This window comes from Salvelinus alpinus, chromosome 2 (genome assembly GCF_045679555.1).
Source record: "Salvelinus alpinus chromosome 2, SLU_Salpinus.1, whole genome shotgun sequence".
Lineage (NCBI taxonomy): Eukaryota > Metazoa > Chordata > Actinopteri > Salmoniformes > Salmonidae > Salvelinus > Salvelinus alpinus.
In genome coordinates this window covers 74,560,438-74,575,479 of record NC_092087.1, presented here as the reverse complement: position 1 = coordinate 74,575,479, position 15,042 = coordinate 74,560,438, and the positions used below count along the sequence as shown (strand labels likewise).

At 41.9% G+C, this 15,042-nt stretch overlaps 1 pseudogene; it reads left to right on the top strand.

Annotated features, from left to right (window-relative positions):
- The window catches only part of LOC139541307 (VPS10 domain-containing receptor SorCS3-like), a 35,539-nt pseudogene that overhangs the window by 10,154 nt on the left and 10,343 nt on the right, over window positions 1–15,042 (top strand).

Here is a 15,042-nt window from a genome sequence, read left to right as displayed (position 1 = left end):
TCAATCAATCTTAGTTTCATCAGACCAGAGAATCTTGTTTCACATGGTCGGTGCCTTTTGGCAAACTCCAAGAGGGCTGTCATGTGTATTTTACTGAGGAATGGCTTCCGTTTGGCTACTCAACTATAAAGGCCTGTTTGGTGTAATGCTGCAGAGATTGTTGTCCTTCTGGATGGTTCTCCCATGTCCACAGAGGAACTATAGAGCTCTGTCAGAGTGACCATCGGGTTCTTGATCACCTCCCTGACCAAAGCTCTTTTCCCCCGATTGCTTAGTTTGGGTGGGCGGCCAACTCTGGAAGAGTCTTGGTGGTTCCAAACTTCTTCCATTCTGTGGTCTTGGGGATCTTCAACTTCGCAGAATTTTTTTGCTACCCTTCCCCAGATCTGTGCCTTGACAAAATCGTGTCTCGGAGCTCTATGGACAATTCCTTTGACCTCAAGGCTTGGTTTTTGCTTTGACATGCTCTGTCAACTGTGGGACCTTATACAGACAGGTTTGTGCCTTTCCAAATAATGTCCAATCAATTTAATTTACCACAGGTGGAGTTCAATCAAGTTGGTGAAACATCTCAAGGATGATCAATGGAAACAGGATGCACCTGAGCTCAATTTCGAGTCTCATGTCAAAGGGTCTGAATACTTATGTAAATAAGGTATTTCTGTTTTAGATGTTTAATACATTTTAAAAAATTATCAAAATACTGTTTTCACTTTGGCATTATGGGGAATTGTGTGTAGATTGCTGAGAATTTAGTTTTTTTTAAATCCATTTTAGAATAAGGCTGTAACGTAACAAAATGTGGAAAAAGTCTGAATATTTTCCGAAGGCACTGGCTATGGATCATTTTATTGAGACCACACTAGGTGCACTTGATATTGCGTGCCCAGCAGAGAATCAGAAGGGCATCATCGGGCACACATCAAGATAATATAATAAGCAACTAATTCTCAAACCCTGAGAAATTTGGCATTTAATCGATTACAAAAGTCCTGACCCTCCCCTGGACTAAATAAAAAAATTCTAAACCCTCCCCCTGACTGAAATGTTTTTCCATGGTAGATATCTATATGAAATGTAGACCAGGAAACCATTGCATGCTGGGAAAAGACCACGCAAAAGTCCTCTCTGCTGAGTTGTGTATATGTCAGGCCCACAACTTTGAATGGTAATTATAATATACTAGTATAATAACTCGCAATTGCAGTAAAATAGAAGACATGAAAACATTTCCTTTAAACTCAAATCTAAACATGAGTAGATAAACAGAAGTTCAGCATTCATTGTCCATAAAAGAGAGAGACATTTTGTATGATGTTTTGTGTAAGTTGTCCCATTTAAGCCAATTTTGCATTTAATTCACTATTTCAGGATCCCATTCATTTAGAAGATGAAGGCTTTTAATAGGACTGCTGGGTTGTTTTTTTCATTTTCTAAAGTCAGGGAAGAGAAAATTAATGATACATTTGTATATAAATGCCAGCGGTTTCAGGTCAGACTGTATGAGTTTTAATTGCAATCCATTAGTCTCCTGTGATAGTTGTTTTTAATTATTTTGGGAATGAAATTTTTATGTGATACATTTCACAAACTTCCTGACCACATAGCATGTATCTCTCTCTCGCTCTCTCTCGCTGTCTCTCTCTCGTTCCCTCTCTCTCTCTTTCTCGCTTTCTCTCTCTCTCTCTCTCCTTCTCTCTATCTATCTCTACAGCTGGTGATAGAGACAGTGAAATTCAAATAAATAAATATATAAATATTTTTGAGAAACTTCAACATTCAGAGTGAATAACAATAAAACTTTTAATTGACCTTGAAGTGTACACAAAAGTGAAGGTCTGAAATGTTTACTGATTGTGTATTGTGTTAGAGGGTGACAATGCACCGGCCTGTTGTTCTGTTGTGCTGTGAACAAAAGGTCCCGGGGTTGATTACAAAGTGGGACAGTGACTAAACTGAAATCAGAGGTTATATACTGAACAAAAATATAAATGCAACATGAGAAACAGTTCATATGAGGATATCAGTCAATTGGAAAAAATTAATCAGGCCCTAAACTATGAATTTCACATGACTGGGAGTAAAGGTATACATCTGTTGGTCATAGATACCTAAAAGAAATGGGCCTCACAATGGGCCTCAGGGCCTCGTCAAAGTATTTCTGTGCAAATTCTATTTATCACGTTCCGTAAACAGCAGGTGTAGACTAACAGTGAAATGCTTACTTACGGGCCCTTCCCAACAATCAGAGAGAAAATATAGAAAAATAATAATAAATACATGATGAGTAACGATAACTTGGCTAAATACACGGGGTACCAGTACCGAGTTGACATGCAGGGGTATGTGGTAATTGAGGTAGATATGTACATATACAGTAGGTAGAGGTAAAGTGTTGATGTTGATCACATTCTGTATGTGATTTGTTATAGTGATTATGGTTATGAACGGCGTAGAGAAGGGAACTGTCTACCAGCGTTCTGGTTCAACCCAGCTGTTGTATCAAGGAGCTGCAGCCAAGGACAGAACTACCTCAACAGCACAGGGTGAGTTGCACATAGGGACACTATTTTGTAGCATTTCTATGTTGTCTATTCTAAGTGAAGGCAACCCTTCTGTATATTTCTGCTCAATGAAAGGTTAAATATTTTTCATTGAATGTTTTCCATTTCATTTTGTAAAACATTATGATGGTTATAATATGATCCATGTTAAAAAGCCTGAATAGGTATCTCACATTTCAAAAGAGAGGTACAAAAACACATTAAAGCTTACAGTGGCTACAGTATCTCTCTGTATAGGTTAGCCAATGCTCGTCATCTTCCCATCTTCCCGCTGTAATGAAACACTGTCAGGGTGTCACACCCTCTGGCACGGCTCCTATTGTGAATAGTGATATTGGCTATTTAGACCTGAGTCATTCACAAGACAGTAGATCTATACTGCGTGACATTGTGTACTGCTGAGAGCTACAAAGGTCTTTCAAGAGTCCTAGGACACAGATTCATTTGGGCTCCTAGGCCCATAAGAATGATATACAAAAAGGAGGCCATTTTGGATTTTGGCCCAGTCCTACCTCATCCAGATGCACCAGGAAGGTGACGTTGGTGTGCAGGTCGGCGGTAAGCTTGCCCTCTCTGGTGGAGAGAGAAAGGCCTTTTGGAGCCCTGTTGGGACACATCTGCTTCCTGGGTGTGTACATGTCCTTGACTCCCTTGATGCAGTTGTTGGACACCACATTTCGGTACCTTAAGAAGATACCATATGAATGAGTTAGTACATGTTTAGTATGGTTTACTGAGGTTATGGCTTCATGACACTACTAGTTAACAAGGCTAAGGCATTGGTCACGTTCATCAATGAAGGTTGACAAGAAATCGCAAAAATATAATTTTTAACCTGAAAGTGATTGTGGAAGTGACAGAGCTAGTGAACAAGACTTGCTATTCTTTGATTAAACTTGAAAATGCTTAGTAATTACTAAACAAAACATGACTTTTAACCCTGAAAGTTAATGTCTGACACAAGACGTACAGTAGTTGTCGGTCACATTGGCAAAACTCCAACATGCTTACTAACTCCAGACAAAACTTGACCTTTAACCTTGGGGAAGCGAATGCATAAATGAAGGATTTTCCATTCTCCTCAGACCTCATACAGCCTCAGGCGTCCTATCTGGAAATACAGGTGGAATAAGTGAGGTAGTGCTCTGCTCGGTGCGGCGGTGCTTTCCCCCTGCACTGCAGCTAAGACGTAAGTGTCTCTCCCACGAGGTCTCTCCCGGGCCCAGCTGACATATTACAGTGTGATGAGTTGAGGAAATGAAGATATATTTATTTCTTCAAGAAAGGCATCCTCTGATAAGAGAGACACATGCCATGTGGTCAAAACGTTTATGAAATGTATCATATAATAATTCCAGTCCCAACAAAAAGTCAAAACAACTATTACTATCACAAGTCAAGATTTCATTATCACAAAGTGATCTTATAGCATGTCATGTCTACACCAACCATAAATCAAATAAAATCATATTGAATTTGTCACATGCGCCGAATTCCACATGTGTCGACCTTACAGTGAAATGCTTACTAACAAGCCCTTAACCAACAATGCAGTTTTAAGAAAATACCCCAAAAAAGTAAAAGATAAGAATAACAAAAAATTAAAGAGCAGCAGTAAATAACAATATCAGGGCTACAGTATATACCGGGAGTACCGGTACAGAGTCAATGTGCGGAGGCACCGGTGTCGAGGTAATTGAGGTAATATGTACATGTAGGTAGAGTTATTAAAGTGACTATGCATATATAATAACAGAGAGTAGCAGCAGCATAGAGGGTAGCCATTTAGTCTGGGTAGCCATTTGATTAGATGTTCAGGAGTCTTATGGCTTGGGGGTAGAAGCTGTTTAGAAGCCACTTGGACCTAGACTTGGCGCTCTGGTACCGCTTAACCAGAACAGATGGAATAATCCCAAAAGTGCCAATCCGTCCATCTAGCTCTCCAAGCAGGCTCAATCAAACGCTCAAAGCATTTGAAAGAAAGCTAAAACTATTTGAACCCAGGTATGACACTCCATCAACACGACAGCACTGACAACACACTGTTTATACCATCCTTTGTGTGTTGACATTCACCTGAACAAGAGTCCTTTACACAGTCCTACTGTGTCTGGACCTGAACTAACAAAACCCCTTATTGTCAACCAGCACTGCTGTCCAGACCATGACACTTACCCTATTATGCATTTTGGATTTGGAGGCCCTCTGAGTCACACATGGAGCCACGGACACAAAGCTTGACATTTAGCCAGCAGGCCAGAATCAGTCTCATGCAGATTAGCTAGTGATCCCAGGACACCTTGATAGAGAACTAGAAGTGTCCAGAGTGTGAACAACGGATACCAACAAAAGCCTGTGTTACATCGACGACACCGAAGACCTATTCCGAGTGCCATTTTGGCAAAGGATAGTGGGCCATTACAGTTCCACACAGTAGCTATCACTGTAATCCTTTTCTTCCATTTTATTCTGCCTTTATTTATTTGGCTTATTCATAGTTTTACATTTTCTGGGCATAATGGCGTGAAATATACCCCCAGAAGCCTTCCCCCATACACAACCCTCCCGTGTTTTCACATTCTGCTGCGCTTGAAACGAAGCAAAATAGATAGCGAATAAGGAGAGAGAGAAATCGTTTTTTTGCATTTTGTTATTGTTGTGTTTGTTTCGGGCCTGGAGCCCCCTTGTGCAAATGCATTGTTACAAATAAAGATCCCAATTGAATTGCGTTACAATGTGCTGCAGGGAGGCTGGGAGTTAGTTGTGTTTGCTCGCAGGGTACCGGCAGGATAAGTGGGAGAATTTGGTCACAGTGGCAGCTGGAGCCACTGACAACTGCTGCAGATTCTGTAGAGGCAGAGCAGGTAGTCTCTCACACACAGAGACAGAGACAGAGACAGAGACAGAGAGAGACAGAGACAGAGACAGAGACAGAGACAGAGACAGAGACAGAGACAGAGAGAGAGAGAGAGAGAGAGAGAGAGAGAGAGAGAGAGAGAGAGAGAGAGAGAGAGAGAGAGAGAGAGAGAGAGAGAGAGAGAGAGAGAGAGAGAGAGAGAGACCCCATTAGCAGTAACAGGCAAACACACTGCTCTCACCGTGGGGCAGAATATGATGCAACCCCAATGTTTAGGGTAGTTCTGACTGCTTGTGTCTGTGTGTGAATTTAACCCAGCAGTCTGTTGACTAGTGTACCTGCCACACTACTGTCTCTTGATTACTACACTGCCTCGACCTCCCTGTGGTTCTCTCTCTCCATCACACACACACACACACACACACACACACACACACACACACACACACACACACACACACACACACACACACACACACACACACACACACACACACACACACACACACACACACCACAGGAGCCAGAGACTCCCAGTGGTGTTATGTAACATGTCAGACTCAGGATGCACGTTAATGTGTCACACCAGCTGTTAGGATTTGGACAAAAACAAAGAATGATGCCCTGCCTGTGCCCATGCATGCTCAGTGCTGATTACTGAGTGGTACTGTGGTTTTGGGGCATTGTATTAAACCCCATTTCAACAATGATATGCATTTAGGTCTAGAATAAACACAAGTGCAAGCATCTGGCTGGGCTCTCAAATACAATTGCTGTATTTTTTTTAGTAATGATGAACTTTCTCTTTCTTTCTGTCTTTCTTTCTTTCTTTCTTCATCTGTAGTCCGTACTTGAGACTTTACTTGTTTTCCAGGGTAACCCAATGAGAACCAACATCCAACTGGATTTCGGAGATGGCACGGCAGTCTCCTAATCCTACCTGAGCTGGATCGACGAGGGGATCAGACACATTTACAAGGCTGCTGGATATTCCGTTTCTCGGCCTTGGCGGAAAACACCGTGGGATTTGATACCTCCACCTTGTAACTCCATGTTACGTGTACGTCACCGCTATACATTAATCTATTTGTCAGGGATATTTAATTTCCGCCATCGAGGAATGAAGTACTTCTGGTTTTTGTTTCTACTATACCTGGTAGATAATTGGTCAGTTACTGTTATGTCGGCCATTGATTGGCCAGAGTGGTTGCTCACCTGGTGACCCAGGTCTGAATCAGTCCCTGATTGGAGGGAAAGGATAGAAAACAGCAGTGATGTGGTTCTCACGGATCATAATTAAATATCTCTGCCTCATATTTCTCTGTAAATAACCACCTTTCTAAGTATACAGCAGTGTACACTGGAGCCAGGTATAGGCAAAGTACCAGAATGCTTTGCACATAGTACAGCACATTGATGCTCTCTTGCTCTTTTCCTCTTGTAATCAAATAAAATGTCACATACACGTGTTTAGCAGATGTTATTGCGGGTGTAACGAATTACTTGTGTTTCTAGCTCCAACAATTTCACAACAAAACACAAAATACACGTAAATGAATGGAAGTAAGAATATACAAATATTTGGGCGATAATAATGCAAAATATGTCAACTGGTGTTCCATTATTAAAATGGCCAGTGATTTCAGGTCTATTTATATAGGGCAGCAGCTTCTAATGTGCTAGTGATGGCTGTTTAACATTATGATGGCCTTGGGATAGAATCGTTGTTTTTCAGTCTCTCACCTTCAGTCCCACGCCTTCTGGATGATAGCGGGGTGAACAGGCAGTGGCTCGGGTGGTTGTTGTTCTTGATTATCTTTTTGGCCTTCCTATGACAGTGGGTGCTGTAGGTGTCCTGGAAGGCAAGTAGTTTGCCCCCAGTGATGCATTGGGCAGACCGCACCACCCTCTTGAGAGCCCTGTGGTTGCGGGCGGTGCAGTTACCGCACCAGGCGGTGAACAGCCCGACAGGATCCTCTCAATTGCGCATCTGTTAAAGTTTGTGAGGGTTTTAGGTGACAAGCCACATTTCTTCAGCCTCCTGAGGTTGAAGAGGCACTGTTACACCTTCTTCACCACACTGTCTGTGTGGTTGGACCATTTCAGATTGTCAGAAATGTGTACGCCGAGGAACTTGAAGCTTTCCACCTTCTCCACTGCAGTCCCATCGATGTGGATAGGGGGGTTCACGATCAGTTCACGATCAGCTCCTTTGTTTTGTTGACATTGGGTGAGAGGTTATTTTCATGGGACCACACTTCCAGGGTCCTCACCTCCTCCCTGTACTCTGTCTCGTCATTGTTGGTAATCAGGCCTAATACTGTTGTGTGAAGAAGCCAGCCAAATGTCAAGTAAATAATATCAGGGAGGCTTTCATCAATTAGTGAAGGTGCCATTTAAATGTTGTGTCTGGTCAGCACAACACTTTTCTGATGGCATATATGCTGCTGGTGTATTTTTCTCAATGGTTTGCAACATTTTGAGGTCATTTGCAGGGGAGAGAGAGTGCAGGTGATGCTTTTAGCACAATACCACCACATATTTACAATTTTAATATTTTTTTTACAACAGACACAGTTTAGGGAGCCAAATGACTCACACACACGCACGCGCGAACGCACGCATGCACGCACGCACGCATGCACGCATGCACAGATGCGCGCACACACACACACACACACACACACACACACACACACACACACACACACACACACACACACACACACACACACACACACACACACACACACACACACACACACACACACACACATACACAGCATGCGTTTCAAAGCTAGGATGATAAAGATAATGATAAAGATTAGTCTCAGTTAAAGATGATAAGAGTTAACAGAAGCCGTACAGAGACGTACACGTCAGAGCGCCAAGTCACACCACTGTCGGACGGAGTTTTACTGTTAAAATACTGTGTTATATCTCTCCTGTCACGTTCTGACCTTAGTTCCTTTTTTATTTCTTTGTGTTAGGTTGGTCAGGGCGTGAGTTGGGGTGGGTAGTCTATGTTCTTTTTTCTATGTTATTGTATTTCTGTGTTTGGCCTGGTATGGTTCTCAATCAGAGGCAGCTGTCGATCATTGTCTCAAACCTAGGTAGCCTGTTTTCCCCATTTTGGTTGTGGGTGTGTATTTTCTGTTTTAGTGTGTGTTCACCTTGCAGAACTGTTTCATTTTCTCCTCGTTGTTATTTTTGTGTAGTGTTCAGTTTCAATTAAATTATGACGAACACTTACCACGCTGCATTTTGGTCCTCTTCTCCTTCACCGAACAAGAATCGTTACATCTCCACTATAGGAAACTTCACCGCTTAGATCACGGTAATGCCACGTACACCCACGTCAACTCCCATTACGGTCTCAGCATGGCAGACCACAGTATTACTCACAAGGTATCACGTCATAAACAGGATGACGCCAACTTGTTTTAAGTCGAGAATAAATCTAGTTCTTCAACTAAATTCCATCAAAACTATAAAACTTTATGACAGTTATGATAATTGTTGAGTAAGATTTCATTCACCTTCCGTTTTCAGATAAAGTAGTCTTATTGAAAAGAAGATCCCACACATTACCCCAGTGATATTGATAAATGATACTGGCAAGCGCAGTGTGGGAGATCTTGTTTTCTCTAATTCTTCATTTAACACAGTTGCTATTTCTTTTTTTCAACACAACTGTAAAAGTAATCTTCGGATGTGCCAGTGCTTTTCATATTTAAACAAAAAATAATCTAAAAATAATATTTCAATGTGCGAGTGCTTTTCATATTGTGAAGTAGGTAGTCTGAAACAATATCCATGTAATTACAATCATATATGGAGTCTGAATCATCCAATACGGAGTCTGAATCATCCAACACTGAATCTGAATCCTTCTCTGTGTTTGTATCAGGTCCTGTGGCAATGTATCACGTCCGTTTGTGGCCATCAAGAACAAGGAAGCAAACCAGCGGTGGTCTGGCCCGTCCACTCTAGGACCCTCACCTATTTCTGGTGACTGGGGAACAGCAATGAAGTAAACTGGACTTTAAACACTTGGTGTACAGAGAAGAGGGCCTAGAACCGAGCCCTGTGGGACTCCACTAGTGCGACCACATGGTGCAGACACAGATCCTCTTTTGATGTTGTGTATAGTATACAGTATACTGTATGTGGGGTACCAACTATACAACGTTAGTAGAGGGGAACTGACAGTATTCAAAAGGGGTCTTGCCCTATAATGCCATATAGTGTACATGTACTGCAGTGGTGGCTGGTGTCACTGTAACTAAATCAGAGGAGAGGCTTATTGTCATGGCTGGAACGGAATCAGTGGAACAGCATCGAACACATCAAAGACATGGTTTCCATTCCAGTTCCATTCCAATTCAGCCATTACTATGAGCTGTCCTACCTTCAGTAGCCTCCACTGATATATATATATATATATATACAGTGGGGAGAACAAGTATTTGATACACTGCCGATTTTGCAGGTTTTCCTACTTACAAAGCATGTAGAGGTCTGTCATTTTTATCATAGGTACACTTCAACTGTGAGAGACGGAATCTAAAACAAAAATCCAGAAAATCACATTGTATGATTTTTAAATAATTAATTTGCATTTTATTGCATGACATAAGTATTTGATCACCTACCAACCAGTAAGAATTCCGGCTCTCACAGACCTGTTAGTTTTTCTTTAAGAAGCCCTCCTGTTCTCCACTCATTACCTGTATTAACTGCACCTGTTTGAACTCGTTACCTGTATAAAAGACACCTGTCCACACACTCAATCAAACAGATTCCAACCTCTCCACAATAGCCAAGACCAGAGAGCTGTGTAAGGACATCAGGGATAAAATTGTAGACCTGCACAAGGCTGGGATGGGCTACAGGACAATAGGCAAGCAGCTTGGTGAGAAGGAAACAACTGTTGGCGCAATTATTAGAAAATGGAAGAAGTTCAAGATGACGGTCAATCACCCTCGGTCTGGGGCTCCATGCAAGATTTCACCTCGTGGGGCATCAATGATCATGAGGAAGGTGAGGGATCAGCCCAGAACTACACGGCAGGACCTGGTCAATGACCTGAAGAGAGCTGGGACCACAGTCTCAAAGAAAACCATTAGTAACACACTACGCCGTCATGGATTAAAATCCTGCAGCGCACGCAAGGTCCCCCTGCTTAAGCCAGTGCATGTCCAGGCCCGTCTGAAGTTTGCCAATGACCATCTGGATGATCCAGAGGAGGAATGGGAGAAGGTCATGTGGTCTGATGAGACAAAAATAGAGCTTTTTGGTCTAACTCCACTCGCCGTGTTTGGAGGAAGAAGAAGTATGAGTACAACCCCAAGAACACCATCCCAACCGTGAAGCATGGAGGTGGAAACATCATTCTTTGGGGATGCTTTTCTGCAAAGGGGACAGGACGACTGCACCGTATTGAGGGGAGGATGGATGGGGCCATGTATCGCGAGATCTTGGCCAACAACCTCCTTCCCTCAGTAAGAGCATTGAAGATGGGTCGTGGCTGGGTCTTCCAGCATGACAACGACACGAAGCACACAGCCATGGCAACTAAGGAGTGGCTCCGTAAGAAGCATCTCAAGGTCCTGGAGTGGCCTAGCCAGTCTCCAGACCTGAACCCAATAGAAAATCTTTGGAGGGAGCTGAAAGTCCGTATTGCCCAGCGACAGCCCCGAAACCTGAAGGATCTGGAGAAGATCTGTAGGGAGGAGTGGGCCAAAATCCCTGCTGCAGTGTGTGCAAACCTAGTCAAGAACTACAGGAAACGTATGATCTCTGTAATTGCAAACAAAGGTTTCTGTACCAAATATTAAGTTCTGCTTTTCTGATGTATCAAATACTTATGTCATGCAATAAAATGCAAATTAATTACTTAAAAATCATACAATGTGATTTTCTGGATTTTTGTTTTAGATTCCGCCTCTCATAGTTGAAGTGTACCTATGATAAAAATTACAGACCTCTACATGCTTTGTAAGTAGGAAAACCTGCAGAATCGGCAGTGTATCAAATACTTGTTCTCCCCACTGTATATATATGGGTTATACATGATGTCAATGGTATTACGTACATTAACCTTTTCTTTGATTGAAGGCGGCTAAGATACAGGCAGAGCAGTCTCTGATTTTGTATTTTGTTCAAACATCTTATTAGTGTGTCATAAGTTATTTCCTTAGCTGTATTGGTTCTAGGTCTAATGGGGAGGATGTTTTTTTTTAAGGTTTTACTCATGTCAGAATTTCATCAACTCTAACTACTCAAGTCAGAAGTTATGACTATTCTTAGTGAGAAGTTGAAGGAGAAGTTGTTATCATCTGAAATGGGTTTGTTTCATGTTCTGGGGTTTTAGGTAAATGTTTTAGGTGAAGGGATTATGACCTGATCAAAGTGTGATCATCCATTTTGTCCATGTTCCTTCTTCCTCCAGCCAGTGATCAGCTTAGACGGGAGCATCTCGTACACCTTCACCAGCGAGGCAATGAACACTGTTACGGTCCAAGTGTCTTCAGCCAACGCCATACTGCAAGACACCAAGGCGATAGATGTCCAAGGTAAGGATCAGTAGTGATCTCCCTGAGTGAAGACAGGATTTGGGGAGAGTCATTGAGAAGGCTCAGCTCCAAGTAAGAGTTAATTCCTTCCTTCTCTCTTTTACTCCCTCTCTCTCGTCTCTTTCTATCCACTCAGTCGCTTCGGCATTCGCCCTTGGGCAGTCATGTTATTCGTTATCACACAGGTGCGAGAGGCTCGGATTCTTCACCCCCCCACGAGGCAGCTTGATGAGCGCTAATAACTTATTTTCAGAAGTCAGAGCGATGAATTGCGTTCTTCGGAATTAGCCTGGAATGAAGGAGATCTTAGCCATTAGTGGCATTGGATGTGCGTAGTATCTGCGGAGGAGGGCTAGCGCTGATATGACATAGTTAAGTGTGTTATTCTTCCACTTTGTGTGGAGGTTTAAGCCTATAGCGTGCAACTTGTGGTCTCTCTGTGTCTTCACCAACTCCAACGTGGATTTGACATGAGATGGGACTCAGGTGAGCTAGGCTGAGAGCCAGTGGAGGGAGCTACTGTGATAGAGGTCAAAGTGAGGCTTTGTGAGGGATAAAGTGCACTTTGTCACCTGAGTGCCTGGGAGCCACATGATATGTCCATGGCAGTATAGTATAGCACCAGCCAATTGAACTGTGTTGAACTGAGGGGCACACTCAGTCATAGAAAGCTAGAGATCTAGCTTGGGCTATTAATTGCTAGCCTCAATAGAGTGTTACAGCACCTCTTTTCATATAAAACGTTTTGTTATACAACCTTTTAGGCTCTACAATAGATACTTTATATGGTATATGGGTCTCTATTGAGTTTATGAACACTAGTTCATGTGTCATATGCTCCTCCATATACAGTTTAATCCTCCTTTCATCTCTTTCACCCTTTCTCTAAAAGAAAATCATATTAAGGCCTATTCATCCTTGTACTGCTAGAGTGGACATAGGGTTCATAGCCTAGATATTGTTATTCGATTTTCTTTCTTCATTTATTTGTATTTTTCTGCGGTTCGCATTCAGTTCACCTCCAAGTTCAAACATATTCCATGTCAAGGTAAACAACTCCCCACAATAAAGCCAAGATGAGGAGAGGAAGGGGCATCCACATCGCAATTAAAGTCAGGGTCCATTAAACTGCAGTTTTGCCGTACTACAGTACAGCTCTTTGGCTGACAATAGTGAGAGTCAGGCAGGGCTGCACTTTTGCTCCTTGGCTGATTCCAACCCACTGCCTAATAGAGGTTTGAATGGGGAGTTCAGTAATAGAGGCTATTTTAAGTTATTTTCAGAAGTCATTCCATCTCTCATGTTCCAGACAGTGACTGGCCGGGGCTAAGAGTTCCATTGGAAAATTCATATAATTTAGTATGTTTTGCAGATGCCACCCCTGGTTTCACCACCACCTGTTAATGCACGTCTCAGTGTGGTGCAAGAGGTTAACATGTCCTCTTTTTTCCCCAAGAGAGTGCAGTTCTTGTGGGCATCCCTTTCTCATTCTCGCCCCCCCCCCTTCCTTTCCTGGGTGACGACTGTACTTTACTTCACAGAATAAAATGATAGTTATAGGTGAATCATCATAACCTATTTATAACAACATTGTTGGAAATAATGCACTATGGACGGAGTTAGGGAGATAAAATAACCCAATATCGTTCACGACGAATGAAAAACAGAATCCACTTCATGGTGTGTTTATAATAGTAATTGACAACTATTTCATCTTATTTATTTAGCTTTATTAAAGCGACAAGATACAGCCCTGCAGAGGTGGTTTTTCAGCCACATTTGAGCTTGGACAAAATTCCCTCAAACGCTCACTCATCTGTCTGACTCACCTGCTCTCCTCCCTTAACCCATATCAGATTTTTCAATTGACTTTTCCAATGAGTTTGGGGGGCATAAAATGCCAGCGCTACCCAAGTACTCAGAGCCAGAATGCTTTTTAGACTAATGAGTAATCGCAATTGCATCCTATCCCCTTACCTCTCCCATTCCTTCTTTACCTCTTTTCCCTCATTGCAAGTCATTCCTTTGCTCTCTATTTGTCCACTACTTTGCTACTCAAATAGTGATTTTAAGGCTTGAAAATGTATGTGGTTCATGTGTATGTGACTTGCCGACTACGCCACTCCATTGTCCGCCGATAGCCCTATAAAGAACCCCTAAAAACATTAGTGGCTTTTAAAATGGACACTTATTGCTGGTTGGAACCCGTGCCTCGCTGCTAATCTAAAGTGGATGAAGGCCGTTATATAGAAAAACATTTAGTAGCAGCTATTTTGAGGTCGTGGAAAAATAGTTGTTTGGCAAGATGTACTTTTCCCATCAAGAAATAAATACACTTTCGCGACAACATGGAGGTTGAGATTGGATTGAAAAAAGGGTAACATTTTATTTGGCACCTAGGGTCATAACACATTATGACACGGTCATAACCATGTCATAGTAGGTCATAACAGCTGAAACAACAAACTCTCATTATATGGTCAGAACATTGTCATGGCACATGTATTTAGACCTGTTGTGACATATTGCATTATTTTATGGCTGGTTATGACATCTACATAAGAGTGTCAAAACCCACAAAACCTACCACACAAAGCAAATCATTCCATTACACCGTAGCCTACTTGTAAACAGTATGTTTATGTTATATTACATTTTCTGGTGTCATGAAGTGCATTTTCTTAATCCAAGTAAAGAGACACAGGATGGTCATAATGCTTAATGACAGTGACATAAACTGTATTTTCTTAGTCCAAGTAAAGTCACACAGGATGGTCATAATGCTTCATGACAGTATGTTTTTTCCATAGGTTATTCAAAATATGATGAAAAAAAGTTATTACAACAACATCGAAGGATTTAACTTCTTGCAACTATAGGGGGTGCTGTTCCGCATTAGCATATTTGGGTCTCCAAATTAAACTGCCTCGTGCTAAATTCTTGATCGTACAATATGCATATTATTGTTATTATTGGATAGAAAACAGTCTATAGTTTCTATAGGAGTTGAAATTTTGTCTCTGAGTGGTACAGAACAATTTTT